This window comes from Heterodontus francisci, chromosome 5 (assembly GCF_036365525.1).
Source record: "Heterodontus francisci isolate sHetFra1 chromosome 5, sHetFra1.hap1, whole genome shotgun sequence".
In the NCBI taxonomy this organism is placed as follows: domain Eukaryota; kingdom Metazoa; phylum Chordata; class Chondrichthyes; order Heterodontiformes; family Heterodontidae; genus Heterodontus; species Heterodontus francisci.
The window spans coordinates 29,726,489-29,750,715 of record NC_090375.1 but is presented as its reverse complement, the minus strand read 5'-3'; the positions used below and the strand labels follow the sequence as shown (position 1 = coordinate 29,750,715).

General features: G+C 42.3%; 2 protein-coding genes across 5 annotated transcripts in view; one reads left to right on the top strand and one right to left on the bottom strand.

Moving 5' to 3' along the window:
- acss2l (acyl-CoA synthetase short chain family member 2 like) overlaps positions 1-1,378 on the bottom strand; it is a 204,128-nt gene extending 202,750 nt beyond the window's left edge. The window contains exon 1 of one of the 2 annotated variants that reach the window (XM_068031267.1): positions 1,181-1,378. The gene's annotated coding sequence lies outside the window, so the exon portion shown is untranslated. The remainder of the gene's footprint in view (positions 1-1,180) is intronic. The other variant, XM_068031269.1, reaches the window with a different exon arrangement.
- A 243-nt stretch (positions 1,379-1,621) lies between these two features.
- The window catches only part of ankrd12 (ankyrin repeat domain 12), a 230,051-nt gene continuing 207,445 nt past the window's right edge, over positions 1,622-24,227 (top strand). For 2 of the 3 annotated variants that reach the window (XM_068031264.1, XM_068031262.1), the window contains exon 1: positions 1,631-1,842. The gene's annotated coding sequence lies outside the window, so the exon portion shown is untranslated. Of the gene's footprint in view, positions 1,843-24,227 lie in introns of all 3 variants that reach the window. The other variant, XM_068031263.1, reaches the window with a different exon arrangement.

Sequence of the window (24,227 nt, the reverse complement as noted above, 5' to 3'; positions counted from 1 at the left end):
CGATATTATGATGAACAATTTTATTAAGTAATGCATAAAGCATACATAAATTACTAGTACGGCATTTTAAAATAAATGCCACATGCTTAATACACAGGAAGTAGACCCTCTAAAGCACAAATATTCGGTTCTGATGAAAGGTCACCGACTTGAAACGTGAACCTTTCTGCAGATGCTGAATGCCCCGAGTAGTCCCAGCACTTTGTTATTTTAGATTTCCAGCATCTACAGTATTTTGCTTTTGTACAAATATTCGGAGTTTCCCCAAGAGTATTACATTTTGCTTATTGACATTGTTCACTAAAGTCAAAGAACGCCCAAAAGTAGTTATACAATTCTAAGCTTCCTCAACTAGAATTTACCCAAGTATTACCCATTATATCCCTGACAATCAGTTGTTATAATATGACAGATTTTCTTCGCTTCACCCATTTTAGTGTCTTGGATTTATGCAAAGCCCTGCCTTAATATTTCCAGCCAGCAACACTTCTAGGGATCGCGCCTGCGCGCAACACTCCCAGACAAACAGCCGCCAAGCTTCCCCTCCCTCTGCCAGCTCTTTCCACATACATCTTAACCTAATGTGCATTTGTAGCATTGCAGTATTTTGCCTCAACTGAACCAATATTCAGCCTCAATAAAGCTCTGCCACTATAGCTGACGCATTGCTACCCATCTCCCCACCCGCGCCTGCGTGTACCACTTCCAAGATCCAAGCTCAAGGTTCGTTCACCCCACCCCCACAATGCGCCCAAACAGCCGCTTGGCCACTGCGACAAGCACTTTCCAGCATCGAGACGCCGCTCCTCCCCCAACAAACACCTTCTGCGCCTGCGTGAGCCCTTCCCCCCCCATCACACACTAACAATCCACCCTCAAGCACTTATCGCGAGCTATAGCGCCTGCGCCAGTTCTCACCACCTCAACTCATAACATCGCCTCCGCAGTCATCCGAAGCGTTCATAGCGCCTGCGCAAGCTATTCCTCCCCTCCCGCCTCCGCAAACAGCTGCCGCATGTTACAGCGCCTGCGCACATTTTCTCCACCACCCTAAAGCCTAACAAAAAAAATTCAGCAACCAACCGCCTCGTCCCAAAAGAAATCATATTAAGTATTTATCATCACCCTCCCCCTTTTCTCCAACACACAAACAAAATTCGGTGACTTATAATTTACCAACCTTTTTTATTAATTGAGCCAACGAACGAACTTTGTATTATTTTTTAAAATTGCAAGACATTTGAAACGGACGTTATACATAATCTATACAAATGGAATCTATTCTTTCACTCACTGCAGAGCCCCTTCCTTTTCTAAAACATTCCAGTCTCTTCGGAGACGTTACGTCACAAACTATGAAGCACCGCTAATGAATGCTGGGAAGAGCCTGTTTAGCTGCCGTTATTCTTAAACTTACAAGAATACAAACCGTTTAGGAAAAAAAACATATTTATCTGTAGTCTATCCAAGCGAGTCGAACATACTTTTTTTAAGAGTAGGTGCCTTTTAAATGATAAATCTTTGAAAAGGGCCGGACTGACGTTGGGAAGCCAACCAATCAGCGGGCCCGTAACAAAAGGCTTCGGTTGGTGGATCACGTGAGGCAGTTCCGTCCAATCAGAGGGGACGTTGGGCCCGCGGAAAGTCAAAGGCCGTCCCGGAGATGGAACCTTATCAAAGGTCTCGCCGTTTATAATTTCTCGCTTTATAATAATATATATATTTTAAAAACACGTTTTAGTTACTGCACTGCTTTTCCTGGTGGGTCTACAGCGTGTATTTTTTCCTCTCTCTCCGGTCCAGCAGTTTTCAACACGTATCTTCATGCGTCTCTTCGAAAAGGTAAAAGGCCGATAAGTGATGTTTTAATGAAAAAGAGCGAAGCGAAGGCCTGCGATAGTAATCGGATATAATGTAATGTGTGGTGGGATTGACCGAAACAGGAGGCGTGTGGGAGCATGAGCTGCTCTTTTGCTCAAAACGCACTTCTTTGTTGTTTTCAATTTTTTTTTTTAAAAAAGAACATTTTTCCATTGCTTAAATGTTGTCGACAATCCTCTTTAATTTTCTTTTTTGTTTTACCTTACTCTTATTTTTTTTCCCCGTCTCCCTCATGATTCTGCAATAAATATTTGCACAGATAACAACAGTATAATGACGACTGCGGTAGAGAGGGAGATCCTTTTAAATCTTTTGTTTGTTACTAATGTATGTTTTTAAAATGCTGTTGAGGAGATTTAAGGTATATGCTGAAAAAACAATGCTTGCAAACTGTTTCCATCACTTTAGTTTGAAGACAGCAGTTTCTCTTAAAAATATTGCAGCTTTCTGAGGCACGATAGTGGTGACGCTGAACTAAAATGGCTTTATGCTTATAGTCGCTTGGTGGTAATGTAGTATTTTATGTGGGTTGTGCGAATCCGTTTGGCAAATAATACCAGTCAAACCAATAATCTCAAAATGACATGCTGCTGTAACGAAAGGAAGAAACTGAGACTGGCCAACCGTTTCATTAAGTGTTGGATGATCGAGGTACAGGTTGGTTGAGGAACATTAGAGAGAAAAAAGGGAAAGTGATTCAAATCAAGTCTGTTGGTAATTAGTTGGAAGTTTTTTTAATAATTGAATCATCTGAACAGGCTTTGGAAATATATGGGGAATGATGAAGTAGATTTAACTTAATTCGTTAGATTTAATTACGATGTAATAGTCTGGTTGTATGGATTACAATTCTCTCGGGAATGCCGACATTTTAAATCTTCGTAAATGGTGATTTTTGTGCATGTGTCCGTGAAATCAGGTTTGGAACACGAAGAGAATCGGGACTAGTTTAGTAAACAGGAAATGGTTTTATGTTGCTTTTAAAAGATTTATTTATAGCTGCATAAACACGTTATGCGAAAATATTGCGCTATTTGAGTAAACCTGAAATGAACTCTTGCAACTGATATTTGTGGTTTAAAATGAGGGCTACGAAACACTTCACATTGCAGGGTCTGTCTGCATCAGATGGCGTTAACTTCTCCTTCGTCTCCCCTTTGCCCCCACCACAAAAAATACACAAGGCACAGGGAAGAAAGAAAGCAGGCTACCGGGATTTATGTACTGTTCATTACATAGATTCTAGGTGTCGGATTTTGTTTCTTTTGAGGCTTTTTAAAATAATGCAAATCTAATTGAAATTTATTAAGTGAGCTTCCAGGCAGTCGTGGTACTTTTTTTCTCTGCAGATTTTTTTTCTCTGCAGTTTGGTGGAAAAATACTATTTTAAGTACCTGATTTGAGTCCAAGCCAAATATCACTTTCCTGCGGCTTAGAATTTGAACCACATTTGGTTTACAAGTCAAAGGGGTTGATTTAAGTGCGCAAATTTGTTATCTGTGCTGAAGGCTGAATTCTTAGACTGTCCGATCATATTCCTGAAGTATAGAAGCAGGGTGGCATTGAGGTTGGGCTACAGAGCTAGATACAAGGTTCTCTGTTCGTTTTTTTTTAATATGCTGCACCTGGATGACACCCACAAGCACGGGGTCAGCTTCGACTACAATAATCCAACTCTACCTCTGCACCATCAATGTTGTTGTTATACCCTGTCTGTTAATTAAACCATGGATGAGTCAACATTTTCTTCGGCTAAATATTCATATAAAATTAAGTCATTGAATGTTGTGTATAACTTGACCGTGTGCATGCATATAATGTCACTAATATATAAATGAAAAAAAAAATCACAAATGTAATCCTGAAGCCAAAATAGATGACTGGGCATGGAAGAGATTTAATGATTGCTCTGGGACAGGTAAGAGAGCAAATGAAAATCAGATTGAAGGAGCGCTGAAAATAAATGTTAAGCTGAATCATTTGCTTGTGCATGAACTAAAATTTTCTTAAGTTTAATGTTGCTAAACCTGAATCTTTCTCCTTCGGCTCCCACCACCACCTGTGTGCCTCTACCTTCAACTTCATTAGTCTTATCAAGCTAAATCTAGATTTAGAACCTCCACATCCTCTTTCAGTTGAACTTTGTATCCTCTATTGTCCAATATAAAGGCCTAGAATCATAAAAATTACAGACCAGAGGGAGGTCTTTCAGTCCATTGTCCATGCTGGTATTGGCTTTTCAACTGGGCCTTTCTACTTTTCATTCTGCATCCTTGTTCTTTTCATCTGCTTCATTGCCTGCCTGCGGCCCCACCTCTTCCTCATTGTAAAATCTTTCTTTGTGTTTCCTCACCTCAAGAATTGATTCCTGTAATACTTTTATATGCAGCCATCTCCACTCCATCCTCCATGGCTTTCCATCATTCTGGAGACCTGTATTGTATCTATAAAAATCATGCAAACTCATCAGCCCTGTCCTTGTGCAGCTTCATGGGATCTTGATGACCTAACAATTTGACTGCAAGTACCTCTTTCATATTCCTACACAGCTTCGCTTCACTTTGAGTGATTTTTCACCCTCCACGTTTCGAACACTGACTTACTTTTATCATTCCCTCCATGGCGATGCTTTCAGTCACTATGCTTCTAGCTTCAGCAATTCTTTCCCCAATTTCTCTGTCATTATTTGCCACCTTTTTTCTTTTTCCTGCCAATGTTTTCTTTTGAGGAGCGCTGTAGAAATGTATGCTGTTGATTTAAAGTTCTCTTTCCCCCCCCCCCCCCCGCCCCCCCACCCCCCCACCCCCAAAACACCCTCACAACAGCATCCTTTCAGTTTCTTTATGTTCTGGATGTTTAGGAGCCACTTATTTATAAGAATATAATGAGGCCCAGTAGATTTAACCTCTTTGACGTTTTAATTCACTTATGCTATATGTACTGTTCCATTACTTTGTGTCTACTAGTTGACGTTGACCATTCAAATGTAATGGGTGTGCTTACCAATAAAACACCTGTGTAGGGGCATACCTTTGAACAGGATTGCAAAAATTTTGATTAAAAAAAAAATAGAATTTAATGCATATATATTTTGCAAAGTTATTGTACAGTAAGTGCAGGGAATAGATTAGTATCTTTGGTTTTATTGGAATGCTGAGCAATGCGCAATTAAGGTTGAAGGCAAAATATTTGGTCCAACTTCTGAGATTCAATTTGGAGTTCAGCTTTGAAAGTAATTTTTCTATAGGTTAACATAAGTGAATGTCGTTTGGTTGTACAGGACTTGAGTATTGCTGAAAATAGAGCCATGTTGTTGAAGCTTTTCGTCTTGTACTCATCAGGATAATATGCAAAAATAACCAATGTAAGGGAAAACAGCAACTTGTATTGTATGAGAAGAGAGTGCCGGTTGGTTGGCAAGTGAACTCCAATTGGTAGAGGCGTTGCCATGGAAAATGCACCAGTTTACTGTGACTGTCTCATACAGAATGAGTTGTTTTCCCTTACATTGGTTATTGTTGCAGATCCTGATGAGTGCAAGACAAAAAGCTTCGACAACATGTCTCTATTTTCAGCAATACATAAGTGAATGTATTGGTTTGATGTCTGAAATCAATAACTTTATTTTATGCTGCTGGCACAGATTCCTGCTGAATTTGTCTTCACAACAACAGAGTGCCTTCAAAAATAATTTGTTAGGATTTTATACATTTCCAAGTGATGAGAAAGATAAGTATTTGCATTATAAAATGTTGAGCAAAGCCATTAAGATTATCAATGTTGAGCCTAAGATGAATACTACTTGGATTTTTCTACTCCTGGACCACATTTTACCTCATTAAGCAGAGGTGGTGATAATTCAGAGCATTGGAGCATTTCTGTTAACATCAAAGGAGTACCAAGGCTGGTATAGAATAGGATGTGTTGCCAGGGAATAGTTGTTTCTTCCCAATATCTCTTAGCTCAACTTCAACACAACTTCTCAAGGGCAATTATGGATGGGCAAAAAATGCTGGCTTTGCTAGTGACATTCTCATCCCATGAATGAATAAGAAAAAAAACTAGCAGCCCTGCTGCACATAAACAATGCTTGCATTTTCCAGACCAGCATACTTCACAGTCTCTGAGTGACATTGCCACTTTATGCTCAATTATTCGTATTTATTTTGTCAACCCATAGCCACTAACTGCTGGATAGAAACTATTTAAAATGTATTAATTTCATGTTGAACCCCTTCACCAATTAGGAAGATAACCCAATTTACTTATATTCCATCAGACCAGCTGGACCTGAACTCCAGTCCCAGAAAGGAGAATGTTTTAGTCAATTAGCCATCTATTTTCTATCTTTCTGCATTTCTTGCAGGCATTTTAATTATTTTTATAAGATAATGTGATTGCATGACACTGTTATTATTTTGAAATGCATTTTAAACATACGGTAGTGTTTAAATAATTCAGGACGGTGGCACATGCTGTAGTGATTTTTTTGTAAATTAGAAAAGGAGAAAAACTTCCTCTGCAAATTAAGGAGGAAAAAAAAGAGATGGAAAGGTACTGAAAAAGGTAATCAGGATAATTCAAGAAAATTCCATGTTTTGGGAGTTAAAATAAATGGATCAGTAACTTGGGAAATGAATAGCAAACATAAGACTAATTATGTTAATATCTTAATGCTGCAATTCAACTATTACTGATCAGTCAGTTCACATTTTAAACTCTGGCAGGGCTACCATTTTGTAAACAGACAGGCTGAGTAGACTGTGGCAGCAGTTTAGCATTTGTCTGCAGTCTGAACCAGTTTCTCGGGCAGCATGGTGTAACTGATGCACTTGGCTTAGTCATATCTGTCAGTCCAGTTATTCCAGTCATTATATGAGGTAGGTGGGAACCGGTTGGATAGGGTAATGATTTATTCCCTTTGTATATAATATAACTGCATATTATATATAATGCTATATTTACATTTAGATAAAAACTGCTTTATGGTTGGACAAAAATCATATAAGCACATTTGATTTTGAATGCCTCACCATGAAATTTGGATTTCATTTTCAAATAGGTGTCCACTTTTAAAAGATTTTCATTCACGTCTTGGACTCCACAGGTTTCTGGCTGTATTCCATTTTAGTAACACACCTGAGCTCTGAAGTAAAGCAAAAGTCTTCAGACTTGCACTTAAGTAGTGTTTTCATGTCATCAGCATCAGTTGACACTAGTTTTCATAGTCCTTTCGTGCTAGAGGAGGTGAGGTGAGGTTCGTTATTCGTGTGGCATTTGTTACTTATACAAAGTTCAAGGAATAAAGATGAACTAACTTGGCAGGGGTGTGGGAACCAGGAGATAATACAAGAGAGGAGCACCATGGTGCAGAGTGAGTTGGAAAGACAGATAACACTAGAGTAGGAAATAGCACAATATTAGGTGGTGTCAGAGTGAGAATGTTAGACAGTAATAGAGAAGGGAATAGTTCCATATTACGTGGAAGTGGATTGAGAAGGACTACGAGGAATACAAAGACAGGATTGCAATGCATGTGTGTAAGCACACAAAGTGTGGTGAAAAGATTGATGAGCTGCAAACACAAAAATAGCAGTATGGGAATAGGATGTAGTGGCAACAATGGAGCTGTGGCTAAAAATGGTGAGGACTGGGCACTTAATATAAAAGGATATAGAGTGTTCAGAAAAGATAGAGAAGGAAAAAAGGGGTGGCAGTCCTGATTAGGGAAGGCATTGCAGTGCTGGAAAGGGAGGATGTCTTTGAAGGGCAAGGACAGAATGCGTTTGGTTAGAATTGAGCAAAAAGGGTTTAATCACGCTTCCAGGGTGATTCTATAGGCTTGCAAATAGTGAGCGTGAGGTAGAAGAGCAAATTTGCTGGGAAATCACGGAAATGTGCAAAAACTATAGAGTGGTGATATTGGGGGGATTTTCATTACCCAAATATTGATTGGAATAATTTTAGAGTAAAGAGTAGTCGCAGGAGGAATTTCTAAAATGTTTTCAGGAGATCAGTATGTTCAGCCCAATTATAAAAGTGGCATTGCTGGATCTGGTGCTGGGAAATGCGGTGGGCCAAGTGGACCGCATGTCTGGGGGAGCACTTGGGTAAGAGTGATCATTCTGTCATAAGATTTAGACTAGTAATGCAGAATAGCAAGGATCAAACTAAGGTAGAATGTCTGTATTGGAAGAGGACTAATTTAAACACAATGAGAAGGCATCTAGCCAGGGTAGAATGGAACCAAGGCTGGCAGGAAGAGCTGTATCGGAACAATGGGTTATTTTTAAGGAAGAGATGCTTCAGGTGCAGGCTAGGAACATTTCAACAAGAATGAAAGGGAGGGGAAGCAAGAACTGGTCAACCAAGGAGACGAGAGAAATAGAGATGATGATGATGAAGCAAAAAAAGAGTGTATGATGCATGTCAGGCGCACTCGTAGTGCGAACTAGGCCATATACGATAAGTTGAGAGGGCAAATGAAGAGCAAAATAAGACTGGCAAAGGGAGAATATGAGAACAGAATGGCAGTCAACATAAACAGGAACCTGAAGATCTTGTACCAGCATGTAAATAGTAAGCGAGCAATAAGTGGAGGAGTGGGGCCTATTATGGGCATGTTTTTAAGCCGGAGGTAGATAGATGATTGTTTGGCAAGGGAATCAAAGGTTATCGGGGGTAGATGGGAGTGTGGAATTCGAGACACAAACAGATCAGGCATGATCTTATTGAATGGTGGAGAGGCTCGAGGGTCCAAATGGCTGCCTTCTGCTCCAAATTCGTATGTAGAGGGTAATGTATGCTTAGAATCTCAGAATCATTATAGTGCAGAAGGAGACCATGAGGCCCATAGTGTCTGCACTGGCTCTCTGAAAGAGCAACTCCCTCCCATTTGTATCGGTGTTCATTAAGGGAATGGAGGCTGACAAAATATCAGTAGAAGCAGAGAGTGTAGAGGTCAGAAGTGGGGATGTTTGCTGATTGTACAGTGTTCAGCACCATTCGCGACTCCTCAGATACTGAAGCAGTTCTTGTAGAAATGTAGCAAGACCTGGACAATATCCAGGCTTGGGCTGATAAGTGGCAAATAACATTTGCACCACACAAGTGCCAGGCAATGATCATCTCCAACAAGAGAGAATCTAACCATCTTCCCTTGACAATCGATGGCATTACAATCGCTGAATTCCCCCACTGTCAACCTTCTAGGGGTTACCATTGACCAGAAACTGAATTGGAGTAGCCACATAAATACCATGGCTACAAGAGCAGGTCAGAGGCTAGGAATCCTGCGGCAAGTAACTCAGCTCCTGACTCCCCAAAGCCTGTCAACCGTCTACAAGGCACAAGTCAGGAGTGTGATGGAATATTCTCCACTGGATGGGTGCAACTCCAACAACATTCAAGAAGCTCAACATCATCCAGGACAAAGCAGCCCGCTTGATTGGCACTAGAAGGACAAGGGCAGCAGATGTATAGGAACACCGCCAAGTTCCCCTCCAAGCCACACACCATCCTGACTTGGAACTATATTGCTGTTCCTTCACTGTCGCTGGGTCAAAATCCTGTGGAATTCCCTTCCTAACAGCACTGTGGATTTACCTATCCAACATTGACTGCAGCGGTTCAAGAAGGCAGTTCACCACCACCTTCTCGAGGGCAATTGGGGATGGACAATAAATGCTGGCCTACCCAGCAATGCCCGTATCCCATGAATGAATAAATAAAAGGCAATGGATAGGATAAATATTTAGATGGGGGAACTACTAAAAAGGTTGGATATGCTGAGGGTAGATAAGTCTTCTGAGTCAGATGGCTTACATCCAAGGTTGCTGAAGGAAGTGGGGATGGTGATTGTGGAAGGGCTTGTCACAATCTTCCAATCTTCACTGGATATAGGGGAGGCATTGGAGAGTGGCAACTGTGATGTCCTTTTTCAAGAAAGGGAGTAAGGACAGTAGGACAGTCCTAGCAGCTATAGGCCAGTTAGTTTAAAATCAGTGGTGGATAAGGTTTTAGGAACTATAATCAGGGAAAATATCAACAGACACTTAGTGAGCTTCGAGTTAATTAGGTATAGTTGGCATGGATTTGTAAAAGGCAGATCTTGCATGACTAATTGCATTTTTTGATGAAGGGAATGCAGTGGATGTTTATATGGATTTGAAGAAAGCATTTGATAAGGTACCACATTAAAGGCTGGTTAAGAAAATTGAAGCTCATGGAATAGGAGGGTCAGTGTCCAATTGGATTTAAAAAAATTAGCTTAAGGACAGAAAACATGAGTCATAGTAAATGGTTGCTTTTCAGACTGGAGGATGGTAACAGTGGTGTTCTACAAGGGTCAGTGCTAGGAACACTGCTTTTAGCTATATGTAAATGACTTGATCTTGAAAATAGAGTAGAATCTCAAAATTCGTTGACGACGCCAAACTTGGAGGTACGGCAAACAGTGAGGATGATGTGAACCGCCTGCAACAGGACATAAATAGGCTAGCAGCGTGGCCAGAGAGGTTTCAAATGGAATTTAATACTGACAAGTGTGATGTGATGCATTTTGGCAGAAGTAATGAGGAGAGGCAATATATACTTAATGGCACAGTTCGAAAGACTGTACAGAAACCGAGGGACCTGGAGTTGCATGTGCATCGATCTTTGAAGGTAGCAGGACATACTGAGAGAGTGGTTAGTAAAGCATATTGGGAACTTGGGCTTCATAAATAGATGCATTGAGAACAAAAGCAGGGAAGTTATCCTGAACCTTTATAAAGCTCTGGTTAGGCCCCAATTGGAGAATTGCATCCAGTTCTGGACACCATGCTTCAGGAAAGATGTGAGGGTCCTTGAGAGGGTACAGAGGAGATTTACCAGAATGGTTCCAGGGATGGAGGATTTCAGTTAAAAGGTTAGGTTGGAAAAGCTGGGTTTGTTCTCCTTAGAACAAAGGAGATTGAGGGGAGATTTAATTGAAGTGTACAACATTATGACCGGCTTAGATAAGTTAGACAAGGAAAAGCTGTTCCCATTAACATGGTATAAAGACTAGGGGACAAAGAATGAAGGTTTTTGGCAAAAGATGTAGGAGGAATCTGACACTGAACAGCTGCAGGACATCCTGAAGGGGGAGGGTGATGAGGCAGAGGTCATGGTACATGTTGGTACCAATGATATAGGTAGAAAGAGGGATGAGGTCTTGCATCAAGAATTCAGGGAGTTAGGCAGTAGACTAAAAAGCAGGACCTCTCTGGTTGTAATCTCTGGATTACTCCCAGTGCCACGTGCTAGCGAGTATAGAAATAGGAGAATAGCACAGATGAATGCATGGCTTAAGAGTTGGTGCAGGAGGGAGGGTTTTAGATTCCTGGATCACTGGGACCGCTTCTGGGGAAGGTGGGACCTGTACAAGCGAGACGGTCTGCATCTGAACCAGAGGGGGACTAACATCCTTGCTGGCGGGTTTGCTAGTGCTGTTGGGAGGAGTTTAAACTATTTTGGCAAGGGGAGGGGACGCAGACTCCTAGCAGAATAGGGACACAGCTAAACACAGGAAAGCAAACCGGTCAGAGGGAATACAGCGGAAGTAAGTTTCAAGGGAGTAAGACTAGGATAGATGGCCTCTACTTTAATGCCAGGAGTATTACAGGTAAAACGGATGAGTTAAGGGCAAGGATTGACACATGGAATTGTGATATAGTAGCCATCATGGAGACATGGTTGAGGGAGGGGCAGGATTGGCAGCTCAATATCCCAGGATATAGAATCTTCAGGCAAGACAGAGGAGGGGGCATTGCAATATTAGTTAAGGTGTCAATTACTGCAGTAAGGAGAGATCCAACAAGGGAGGGTGCAGTGCTGGACCTAATTCTGGGGGATGAAGCCGGACAGGTGGTTAATGTGTTGGTGGGGGTGCATTTTGGTGATAGCGACCACAACATGGTACAATTTAAGCTTGTTATGGAGAAAGAAATAGACAAGTTGCAAAAAAAGGTTTTGGATTGGGGGAGAGCGAATTTTAGTAAAATAAGGCAGGATCTGGCCAAGGTAGACTGGAAAGAGTTACTTGTCGGGAAATCTACAGAAGAGCAGTGGGGGCATTTAAAAAGGAAATGGGAAGGGTACAGGCCCAACATGTTCCCTCTAGGATAATAGGTAGGAGCAACAAGCCCAGAGAACCATGGATGACCAGAAATATTCAGGGTATGATGAGAAGGAAAAGAGAGGCATTTAGCAAATACAAGGAGAGCAAATCAACGGAAGCATTAGTGGAGTACAGAAAGTGTAGGATGGAGCTTAAGAAAGCAATTAGGAGAGCAAACAGGGGATATGAGAAAGCTCTGGCTGGTAAAAGTAGGGAAAATCCCAAGATATTCTATAAGTATATCAATGGGAAGAGGATAACCAGGGCAAGAGTAGGATCCATTAGGAACCAAGGGGGAAATTTGTGGGTGGAGCCAGAGGACATTGGTAGGGTGTTGAATGAATACTTCACATCTGTCTTCACCCAAGACAATGAGGATGTAGATATGGAACTCAGAGAGACAGACTGTGAGGTTCTTGAGCAAATTGTCATCGGGAGGGACAAGATATTGGAGGTTTTGGCAGGCTTAAAAGTGGACAAATCTCCAGGTCCGGACGATTTGTGTTCGAGGATGCTGTGGGAGGTGAGGTGGAGATTGCAGGTGCTCTGACCCAAATTTTTAATTCCTCTCTGGCCACTGGGGAGGTGCCAGAGGACTGGAGAACAGCTAATGTGGTCCCACTATTTAAGAAAGGTTGTTGAGATAAGCCAGGGAACTATAGACCAGTGAGTCTCACGTCAGTGGTACGGAAACTATTGGAGATTCTCTCCTTCAGAATTTTCTATCTCCACTTGGAGAGACAAAATTTGATTAGGAATAGTCAGCATGGCTTTGTCAGAGATAGGTCATGTCTAACAAATTTGATTGAATTTTTTGAGCATGTGACCAGGTGTGTAGATGAGGGTAGTGCAGTTGATGTAGTTTACATGGATTTCAGCAAAGCCTTTGACAAGGTCCCACATGGGCGACTTATCAAGAAAGCAAATGCACATGGGATACAAGGTAACTTGATAAGGTGGATTCAAAATTGGCTTAGCTGTCGGAGGCAGAGAGTGATGATAGATGGTTGTTTTAGTGACTGGAAGTCAGTGTCCAGTGGCGTACCACAGGGATCTGTGCTGGGTCCCCTATTTGTCATTTATGTAAACGACATAGATGGCTATGTGGTAGGTAGGATCAGTGAGTTCGCGGATGACACAAAGATTGGCCGAGTGGTTAACAGTGAGGTGGAGTGTCTTGGGTTACAGGACGATATAGACTGGATGGTCAAATGGGCAGAAAAGTGGCAGATGGAATTTAACGCTGAAAAGTGTGAGGTGATACACTTTGGAAGGAGTAATGTGACACGGAAGTATTCAATGAATGGCCTGACACTGGGAAGTTCCGAGGAACAAAGGGACCTTGGCGTGTTTGTCCATAGATCTCTGAAGGCAGAAGGGCAGATTAATAGAGTGGTGAAAAAGGCATTTGGGACACTTGTCTTTATCAATCAAGGCATAGATTACTAAAGCAGGGAGGTCATGTTGGAGTTGTATAGAACTTTGGTAAGGCCACAGTTGGAGTACTGTGTGCAATTCTGGTCGCCACATTATAGGAAGGATGTGATTGCACTGGAGGGGGTGCAGAGTCGATTCACCAGAATGTTGTGTGGGATGGAACATTTAAGCTATGAAGAGAGGTTGGATAGGCTTGGGTTGTTTACGCTGGAGCAGAGAAGACTGAGGGGTGACCTGATCAAGGTGTACAAGATTATGAGGGGCATGGACAGGGTGGATAGGGAGCAGCTGTTCCCCTTAGTTGAAGGGTCAGTTACGAGGGGACACAAGTTTAAGGTGAGGGGCGGGAGGTTTAAGGGGGATTTGTGGAAGAACTTTTTTACCCAGAGGGTGGTGACGGTCTGGAATGCACTGCCTGGGAGGGTGGTAGAGGTGGGTTGTTTCACATCCTTTAAAAAGTACCTGGATGAGCACTTGGCACGTCATAACATTCAAGGCTATGGGCCAAGTGCTGGGAAATGGGATTAGGTAGACAGGTAAGGTGTCTTTAATGGATCGGTGCAGACTTGATGGGCCAAAGGGCCTCTTCTGCACTGTATTATTCTGTGATTCTGTGAATATGGGGAAGCGTTTTTTTTTATGCAGTGGGTGGTAATGACCTGGAACACTCATCCCTCAAGGATGGTGGAAGCGGAGACAATCAGAGACTTGAAAAGGAAGTTGGATGGCCACCTGAGAGAAATAGACTTGCAGGGCTCTCTGGATTGAGCCGGGGAGTTGGACTGACAGCATTGCTCCCTGGAGAGCCAGCATGAACACGATGGGCTGAATGGCGTCCTTCTGCGCTGTAAATGACTCTATGAATTTTGTTTTTAAGAGCTGAGATCTTTTTGTCAGCATACAAATGATACTGGTGTATTTTCCATTTTTTAAACCTTTACTCTCTGTTTGAATACACTAACCAGTGTTCAAATATGGTTATGTAGCCAATGTCGTTGATGTCACCAAACTGAGAAGGGAAAATTGAGCTGATTGCTGTCCTTGTCAAACATTTACATAAGTGTACTTGTATTCCAGCGGGGCGTCTGGATAGCAATTGGGCCAAGATTTTTATTTCCTTCTCTCTTGGCTTTGGATGCTAAAGCTAACTGCATTGCCACTGCTGCCACCACCCTGCTGAAACCTGCTTTCTCTGCAGCTTTTAGACCTCTTGTGGAATTTGCTAGCAAAACCATGATAAGCACCAAATTAGGAAAGGGCTCCAGTTACTTCTGCATGTTTTCTTTGTTATATTTTTTAATCCGTGTTGTTTCCTCCCCCTCAATTCCACCAGATGAGAGAATTACACTGCTAGTTATTAGTGTGTGACCACAAAATTTAAGAGGCAGAATTAGTACTTTTTGTGTAAGATGGCTAATTGTTTCCTTCCTGCTGCATTTTTTAAATTGAGAAAAAAGCATGAATAATCAACGTATGAAGTGTAGAGCATGGCCAAGGTGAATAAAAGTAAAAGAGAAGGTGTTGTAATTTGGTAAGTATGATCTAGGTGATGCTTAGCATTGCTTTTTAAGGTATAGACCAACCGTCACCAACCTTTTCTTTAGTGAGGGTTACTTCTGATAAGCAAACTACATCATGAGTCACTTAAAAATATATTTTAAAAAATGGATAGATAAATGCAATCTTAATATGTAGCTATCATAATTACATTAAAACATATTCAATATGAAGGAAAACTGACCTTAGCTTTATTTCAGTGTGATACTTGACACTGCATGCTATCCACCACTCCTGTGAAATTCAGCTTGTAACTGGAGAGGGCAACTCTGATGGAGTAGTTCAGGTCAGACAGTCGGGTTCGAAATTTCAGCATCCATGTTTCAAATGTATGGTAACCTTTTCCCCTCAAGTGATTAGTTAGCTGCTCCCTCTGGGTCCAGACCCTTCCCCGGGTCGGGCTGCTCCCTCCGGGTCCAGACCCTTCCCCGGGTCTGAGGACGCGCTCACCTGGGCCTTGCTAAGGAACGCATCGAATTGGTTGGCTGTCACGCCAGCGGATGTAGGGTCTGTCATGATTGGTTGGAGAGCACGGAGCAGTTAGAGCGATACTCAGTGGGAGTCAATTAGAATCAAAACAAGTGGCACGAGGAGAGCGTGAGGTGCGTTGTCCGGGCCAGGTACATGTCAAAGAGCAGTGACACATCAAATAATTTCCATTATATGGAGGGGTGCATTGTCATATACTACTGGTGGAGTCTACATTTGCTCGCATGTAGTTTTTTTTGCTTTTTTTCAAAGAACATTTTTTCTTTTAAGTGCAATTTTTCAAAGCTTTATACGAGCTACTCCAAGATCAACAGCGAGCTGCCAGTAGCAAGCGATCGACATGTTGGTGACCTCTGATGCAGAAGGATTTCATGCGCATTAACTTTGAAACCTCTGATGTTGTCCCTGTACCAAACCATTTCTCATGATGCGGCAGACTTTGGTTCCAAATTTGCTAGAATCTGGAAATGATGGACTACTTAGTTGTCCAATGGAGAGCTTGTGCAGTCTAATAGTTTTGAATTCTCTCTACCATGCACTTCAAGTACCTGGTCAACTTAAAGCTGAAATTGTGATAATCAATAGAATTCTAAAAGTATACCGACAAGGTAACTTATGAACAAGCTGTCAGATCTTCTTTCTTATTGACACTCGCTAGTATTCTGCTGAAGGCCATGACTTTGACTTTTGACATTAATTGTTTTCCTGTTAGCATAAATGTTTTTCTGATCCTTAAAACCCTTCTGTGGGACTTGAATGTATGCTTGATGCTTTAACATTTCTTTGAGGTGCTCTCTCCACTTGTTGCCTTGATTATTTTGTTTAAGATTGTATGGTGGATTAATACAGGAAAGGGAGTTGGAGGTATGGGGAGACCTGAAGGTTGCAAGAAAAGTAGTTGTTCCAAAATAACTTTTGCCAATTTTGAGGCCAGGATTAACTCTTTCATGGTGAGCTTTTATTCGACATTGTTCACAATTGTGGGAAAATACATTTGCTTGTTTCATTTCAAAGTGCATGCTGTCTGGAAAGCAGATATTTTATGCTGAGTTGCCCAATATAATGTCTTGAAATTCTGTTTCAGTTAAATCATAAATGGATTTGATGGACTATCCAGTCATGTTACTGAAGTAGAACTTCTTGATATTACATCAGTATGATTACTGGAAAATAAAGGATGCCTCTAATTCTTTTCTACTTGTTTTCTCTTCTCTTCTCTCCTTTCAGAAGATAATTCGGTAGCACTCTGACATTATTCATGTAAGACCAGAAGTATTAGCAGAATGTTTTGCTCGGGGTGGGGTTTGAAGGAATGTACAAAGTTGAAACAGGAAGCTCCTATTTGCTTTCTTTTAAAATGACAAGTTTGTTGAAAGGCCAAACATAATTGGGAGCTTCGAATGAAACAAACTGAATTCCAGGCTTTGTGTTATCTGCACTCAGAAACTTTTCCACCTCCCTTTTGAATGCTTGCAGGAAATTTGTGCACAGCATATGTTGGCAACTTGAACCCTCCTAGCATCTAACCTAGTTTTATGCTTTTGCAGCTTCTGAGTCTGGGTGCTCCCTGATTTTAAACTATGTATTAGATACACCTGATGCTTTCCATCCCTCTACATCCCCCCCCCCCACCAGCATTACCAACGACCCAAGAACAAATAAAAAAAAATACTCCTGTTAATCATAATGTTGGAACAGGTTTTCTGTCCATGACTAGCAGGAATTCCAGGGGCAATGAGTGGAGGGCAGCAGCAGCTGCAGACAAACGATATGCTACTCAAATGGATTTCTGGAAGAAATTAAAACCAGTACAGCAAGAAATATTTCTTTGAGAATTCAAAGTTAGCTCCCTATATACAAACAAAAAATGTATGAGACAATAACTTTAAGGATACATTTTGCAACAAGACCTTTTATAAGAAAAACAATTCAATCTGAAATGCCTCAAATTTGAGAGTGGTGTATATTACAGTAATATGAATAATGGCAGCACAAGCAGCATGTCAGGACTGCAGTATGTGGGAATATGTGAACAGTGGGCCCTTCGAGAAAGACAACACTTGTGGGAAATGTCAATGTTGAGTCGCTCCAACTTGGTTGTTAAGTTGGACTGTGAATTTGAGACACCTGATGCATTAGAAAGGGGGAGGAATTCCAGATAGTTTGCTCCAGAACACCACCACACAACAAAGAGAAGTCCAGTCATTAAAACAAGCGTTCAATTCGGAGGTGCTGTGAGAGTGACTCCTCTTGACATCAAGGTAGTACTCAACTGATTGATTGTGGCACCAAGGCATCCGAGTAAAATTGAAGTCAATACAGAACAGGGGAAAAAGTCTTCAGTAGCTGGAGTCATACCTGGCACAAAGGAAGATGATTGCCTTGTATAACATACACAATCATGTCATTCCCAGGAATTCCTCGGGGCAGTGTCCCAGGCCCAGCTATCTTGCCTGCATCATAAGCTCAGAAGTGAGGCTGGTTGCTGTTTAGCTCCATTTGTAATTCGGCATAATGAAGCAGTTCTTGCTGCATCCAGACATAGACTGGACAACGTCCAGGCTTGGGCTGATAAGTGGCAAGCAACATTCGTGCTACATATGACAGACAATAACCATTTCCATGCGATAGACAGAGCTAAGCGATCCCCTAACTAACAGATCAGATCTAAGCTCTGCAGTCTTGCCACATCCAGTCGTGAATGGTGGTGGACAATTAAACAACTAACTGGAGGAGGTGGCTGCATGAATATCCCCATCCTCAATGATGGCAGAGCCCAGCACATCAGTGCGAAAGATAAAGCTGAAGCATTTGCAACAGTCTTCAGTCAGGAGTGCCGCGTTGATGATTCATCTCGGCCTCCTCCTGACGTCCCCAGCATCACAGATGCCAGTCTTCAGCCAATTCAATTCACTCCGCGTGATATCAAGAAACTACTGAAGGCACTGGATACTGCAAAGGCAACGGCCCCTGACAACATTCAGGCAATAATACTGAAGACCTGTGCTCCAGAACAAACGGCGCCCCTAGCCAAGCTGTCCTAGTACAGCTACAACAGTGTCATCTACCCGGCAATGTGGAAAATTACCCAGGTACGTCGTCTACACAAAAAGCAGGACCAGTCCAACCCGGTCAATTACTGCCACATCAGTCTACTCTCAATCATTGGTAAAGTGATTGAAGGTGTCGTCGACAGTGCTATTAAGTGGCACTTACTTAGCAATAACCTGTTCGCTGGCGCTCATTTTGGGTTTTGCCTTGGGTCATGGACAAAAGAGCTGAACCCGTGAGAGTGACTGGCCTTGACATCATTTTCTATGTTTCTATAGCGGGAACAGGTTACTGAGTTGGATGATCAGCCATGGTAATGAATAGCGGAGCAGGCTCGAAGGGCCGAATGGCCTACTCCTATTTTCTATGTTTCTAAGCAGCATTTGACCGAGTATGGCATCAAGGAGCCCTAGCAAAACTGGAGTGAATGGGAATCGGGGGGGGGAAACTCTCCGCTGGTTGGAGTCTTACATAGCGCAAAGGAAGGTGGTTGTTGTTGGAGGTCAATTATCTCAGGTCCAGGACATCACTGCAGGAGTTCCTCAGAGTAATGTCCTAGGCCCAACCATCTTCAGTTGCTCCATCAATGACCTTCCCTCAATCATAAGGTCAGAAGTGGGGATGTTCGCTGATGATTGCACAATGTTCAGCACCATTCGCCACTCCTCAGATACTGAAGCAGTCCATGTAGAAATGCAGCAAGAACTCGACAATATCCAGGCTTGGGCTGAAAGGTGGCAAGTAACATTCGCGCCACATAAGTGCCAGGCAATGACCATCTCCAACAAGAGAGAATCTAACCATCTCCCCTTGACATTCAATGGCATAATGATCGTTGAATCACCCACTATCAACATCCTGGGGATCACCATTGACCAGAAACTGAACTGGAGTAGCCATATAAATACCGTGGCTACAAGAGCAGGTCAGAGGCTAGGAATCCTGCGGCGAGTAACTCACCACCTGACTCCCCAAAGCCTGTCAACCATCTACAAGGCTCAAGTCAGGAGTGTGATGGAATACTCTCTACTTGCCTAGATGGGTGCAGCTCCAACAACACACAAGAAGCTCGACACCATCCAGTACAAAGCAGCATGCTTGATTGGCACCCCATTCACAAACATTCACTCCCTCTACCACCAATGCACAGTGGCAGCAGTGTGTACCATCTACAAGATGCAATGCGCCAAGGCACCTGTGACCTCTACCACCAAGAAGGACAAGGGAACACCACCACCTGCAATTTTCCCTCCAAGCCACACTCCATCCTGACTTGGAAGTATATCGCTGTTCCTTCACTGTTGCTGGGTCAAAATCCTGGAACTCCCAAACAGCACTGTAGGTTTACCTACCCCACATGGACGACAGCGGTTCAAGAGGCAGCTCACCACCACCTTCTCAAGGGCAGTTAGTGATGGGCAATAAATGCTGGCCTAGCCAGTGACGCCCACATCCCATGAACGAATATTAAACAAAAAATTTCCAACCAAGAGAACCTAACCACTTCCCCTTGAGATTCAGTGGCGTTACCAGCGCTGAGTTCCCAACCATCAACCTTTAGCGCGGTGGTGTCATCATTGTCCAGAAACTGCACTTGAGCAGCTGCGAACATGCTGTGGCTGAGAGCAGGTTACAGCCTTGGTATTCTTCGCTGAGTTGTTCACCTCTTGATTCCATAAAGCCTCACCACCACCTGGAGTATGATAGAATATTCTCCAGTTCCCTGATGGGTGCAACTCCAATAACACTCATTCTTGATACTATCTGGAATAGAGTAGTTTAATTGGTAGCCCATTTACTGGCTTAAACTTGCAGTTCCTCCACCATCTATCTACAGGATATACTGCTGCACCTCGCCAAGGTTTCTTTGGCCTCACCGCCCAAACCGTGAACTCCACCTAGAGTGCAAGGGCAGCACGTGCATGAAACACTGTTACGCTCCGCCCTGACATGGACAGAAGGCGGCCATTTGGCCCATCAAGTCCATGCTGGTACAGAGCCATGCAGTCAGTCCAACTCCCCAACTCTATATAGTAGCCCTGCAAATCTATTTCTGTCTGGTGGCCATCCAACTTCCTCTTGAAGTCATTGATCGTCTCCGCTTCTACCATCCTTGTGGGCAGTGAATTCCAGGTCATTGTCATCTGCTGTGTAAACAAAGTGCTTCCTCATATTCCCCCTGCATCTTTTGCCCCAAATTTTCAATCTATGTCCCCTAGTACCATTTGTTGATCGGAACAGTTATTCTTTGTCTAACTTATCTAAGGCTGTCATAATGTTGTACTTTGCTATTAAACCTGCCCTCAAGCTCCTTTGTTTCAAGGAGGACAACACAGTTTTTCCAACCTAACCTTGTAACAAAAATCCTCCATCCCTGGACCCATTCTGGTAAATTTCCTCTGCATCCTCTCAACCCTCACAGTCTTACTAAAGTATAGTGACAAGAACTGGGCGCAATACTCTAATTGGGGCCAAACAGAGCTTTCTAAAGATTCAGGATAACTTCCCTACTTTTGTACTCAATGCTTCTATTTATGAAGCCCAAGATCCCATATGCTTTACTAACCACACTCAATATGTCCTGCCACCTTCAAAGATCGATGCGTATGCACCCCCAGCGTCCCTCTTCCTGCACAGTTTTTAGAACTGTGCCATTAAGTACATATTGCCTCTCCCTATTGCTTCTGCCAAAATGCATCACTTCACATTTGTTCGTACTAAATTCCATCTGCCACCTCTCCGCCCATTCTACTATCCTATCCTTAATCCTGTTGCAAGATTGTATTGTATTGCAATTCTTTCACTGTTGCTGGATCAAAGTCCTGCAACTCCCAACCTATCAGCATTGTAGGAGTCACTTTACCACTGTCACCTCAAGGATAGCTAGGGATGGACAATAACATGACCGCCATGCCAGCGAAATGACATCCCAAGAATGAATTAATAAAAAGAAGTTACAGGAAGAGAAATGTGCAGGGTAGGGAGAAGCAAAATAGAGAGATTGTAGTTATAAACGACTCAAGAATAAGAGGGATAGAGGGAATTTTCTGCAGTTGCAATCTCGAATCTAGGAGAGTGTGTTGCCAACCTGATGGCAGGAAGGGATATCTTCAAGCAACTGGGAAGGGGATGAACCAGTTATTATGATCCATTTTGGAGCCAATGATGGGAACAAACAGGACGGAAGCCATTCTGAGTGTTTTATACAGATGGCCCCTCTGAAAATGAAAAAAAATTGTAATGAAAGTTCTTGAGTGGCAAATGTATCCATCATGGTTTCTGAAATATACTTGATGGAGTTGGAGAGGAATTCGTAGAAATTATCTTATTTGGCCTGGCCTGACTTTTTTTTGTGGTCTTTCATTTGAATCTCTCAGAGGATTGCATGGGGCAAGAGTGCAGTTGGGAACAGCTGTGTACAGAAGTTACACCATAACACAACAGGATAGGCTTGATGTACCAGCTGCTTTTATTCTATCCTGTCATATGTTGGATGCAAGAACAAAGAGACCTGAGGGTCTTTGTGCACAAACCTTTGAAGGTGGGATGACAGGTTAATAAAGCATATGTCATTCTGGGTTTACATATAGGGGCAAAGTGTGCAAAAACCAGGAAGTTTTGCGAAGCCTATATTAAAACTGGTTTGGCTCTAGCTGGAGTGTTGTGTCCAATTCGCACTTTAGGAAGGACATTAATCCTTTGGAGAGGATACAGTAGAGATTTACTGGAATGGTTTCAGGGATGAGGGATTACAGTTGTATAGATAGACTGAAGAAGCTGGTACTGTTGTTCTTTGAGCAGAGAAAATTAAGAGGAGATTTGATAGAGGTGTTCAAAATCATGAGAGATCAAGTAAATAAAGAGCAACTGTTTCCACTGGCTGACGGGTTGATAACCAAGGCACAGATTTAAGGTGGTTGACAAAAGAATCAGAGTTGGAGTGAGGGGAAAAAGATGTTTTTACACAGCAAATAGTATTTGGATTGCACTGCCTAATAAAGTGGCGGAAACAGATTCAAGTAGCTTTCAAAGGGGAATTGAATAAAGAAGGACAAAAATTGTGGATGTGACTAACTGGATTGCTCTTTGAAAGAGCCAGTGAAGGGCCAAATGGCCGCCTCCAATGCTGTACCATTCTATTATTAAAGCCACATTTATTGCCCTTTGGTCTGAGAAGGTGTTGGTGGACAACCTTCTTGAACCGCTACAGTACCTGTACTGATTGTGCTTCCACAATGTTAAATATTACGTATAATTTACAGCACAAAAACAGGTCATTCCGGCCAAGAGATCTATTCAGGTGAAGACAGACAGGTTTAAACATCTGCTGTGGTGTGAGTAATAAATCCAGCACTGCATTGCAAATGGCATATGTTGAAGCTGTTGGAAACGCATTGATTTAATATGTGTACAGGTATGATGGGTTGAGCTTTAACTTGGTAAAGTGGTTAGTAGTGCTACATTTACACTGCATTGCTGACAGCAGCCTTGGCCTTTGCAACAGTGTGGTGAAGTAAATGATGCCGCACTGTTGTTCTCCAGAGGTGCCAAGGTTCAACTAAAGAAGTGGGTTCTGTGGTGCAGCTGGAAGCAATAGATGGAGGTAAGGCAGTCTATCTTTTCTGGCCATGGTGTGCATGCAGCAAGTAGATTGCCTTTGGACTATATTGATCTTCCCCAGAACCAGATTACAAAGTGTTACTTCAAAGCACCTTTTGTGAAGGCTTGTGGATGCTCAGTTATTTTATCTGGTGCTAAGGAATATATTCTGCAAAAGCAGCTGGATGCATTTCACACTATTAACAGTCTTGGAGGATTACAGGAATGATTCTGTGATATGAATGTAAAATCAGAATCTTGCAGTTCTGGGCATAATGCAATTGTATGTTTCTTGCTGAGTACTTTGAGACTTTCGTTAACTTGAGCTCGAGACAAATGTATTTTGTTGTTGCAGGTCTTGACATTTGCGCTGTGTTAGTATTAATAAGTGTTGGTAGAATTGACTGTTGAAATTTATTTTTTGCCTTCTGTCCTTTGAACCTTGTTTAGTTTATGAAGCTGGGAGCTAAACACACCTTTTCATGGCTGGTTCCTCTCCCTGTGGTTGCCTTTTTACTTTCTCCTCTGCACTTGACTGCTGGATGGGTCTAGCTTTAAAGGAAGGATAAATTAAATAGAGATTTTTCTTCACTGTGTTTGGATTAATTTTCGTTCACCCTGTCTCCATGCAGCTGCCAAAATAACTGCATTGACTGCTGAATCAACCAGAGGAGGTAGAGTGTTTCTCTGGCACACAGGATTTAGAAGTGAAAGTTATATGATCGTTTTGGTGGATAATAAACTACAGAATTGTAAATTGTTTGTTTGATGACCTAGACAAACAACTTGCTGTGGGTGGAGGGTGCAAGGCAGAAGCATCATGGCCAGCTGGAAGCAGAAGTGCATTGACTTTGAGTTTGGGGTGTTTATTATTGCAGAAAAAATTCTAATTTATCAAATTGTCTTCCAAATGAGGTGCTTTTTTGGCATACTAAGTGCAGTATGAGGTAGTTGGTTAGCTCAATTGACTAGATGGCTAGAGTATGATGCAGAAAGACGCCAATAGTGTGGGTTCAATCCCCATACCGGCTGTGGCCTGCCTCCTTGCCTTGCCCCATGCTTAAGGAGTGGT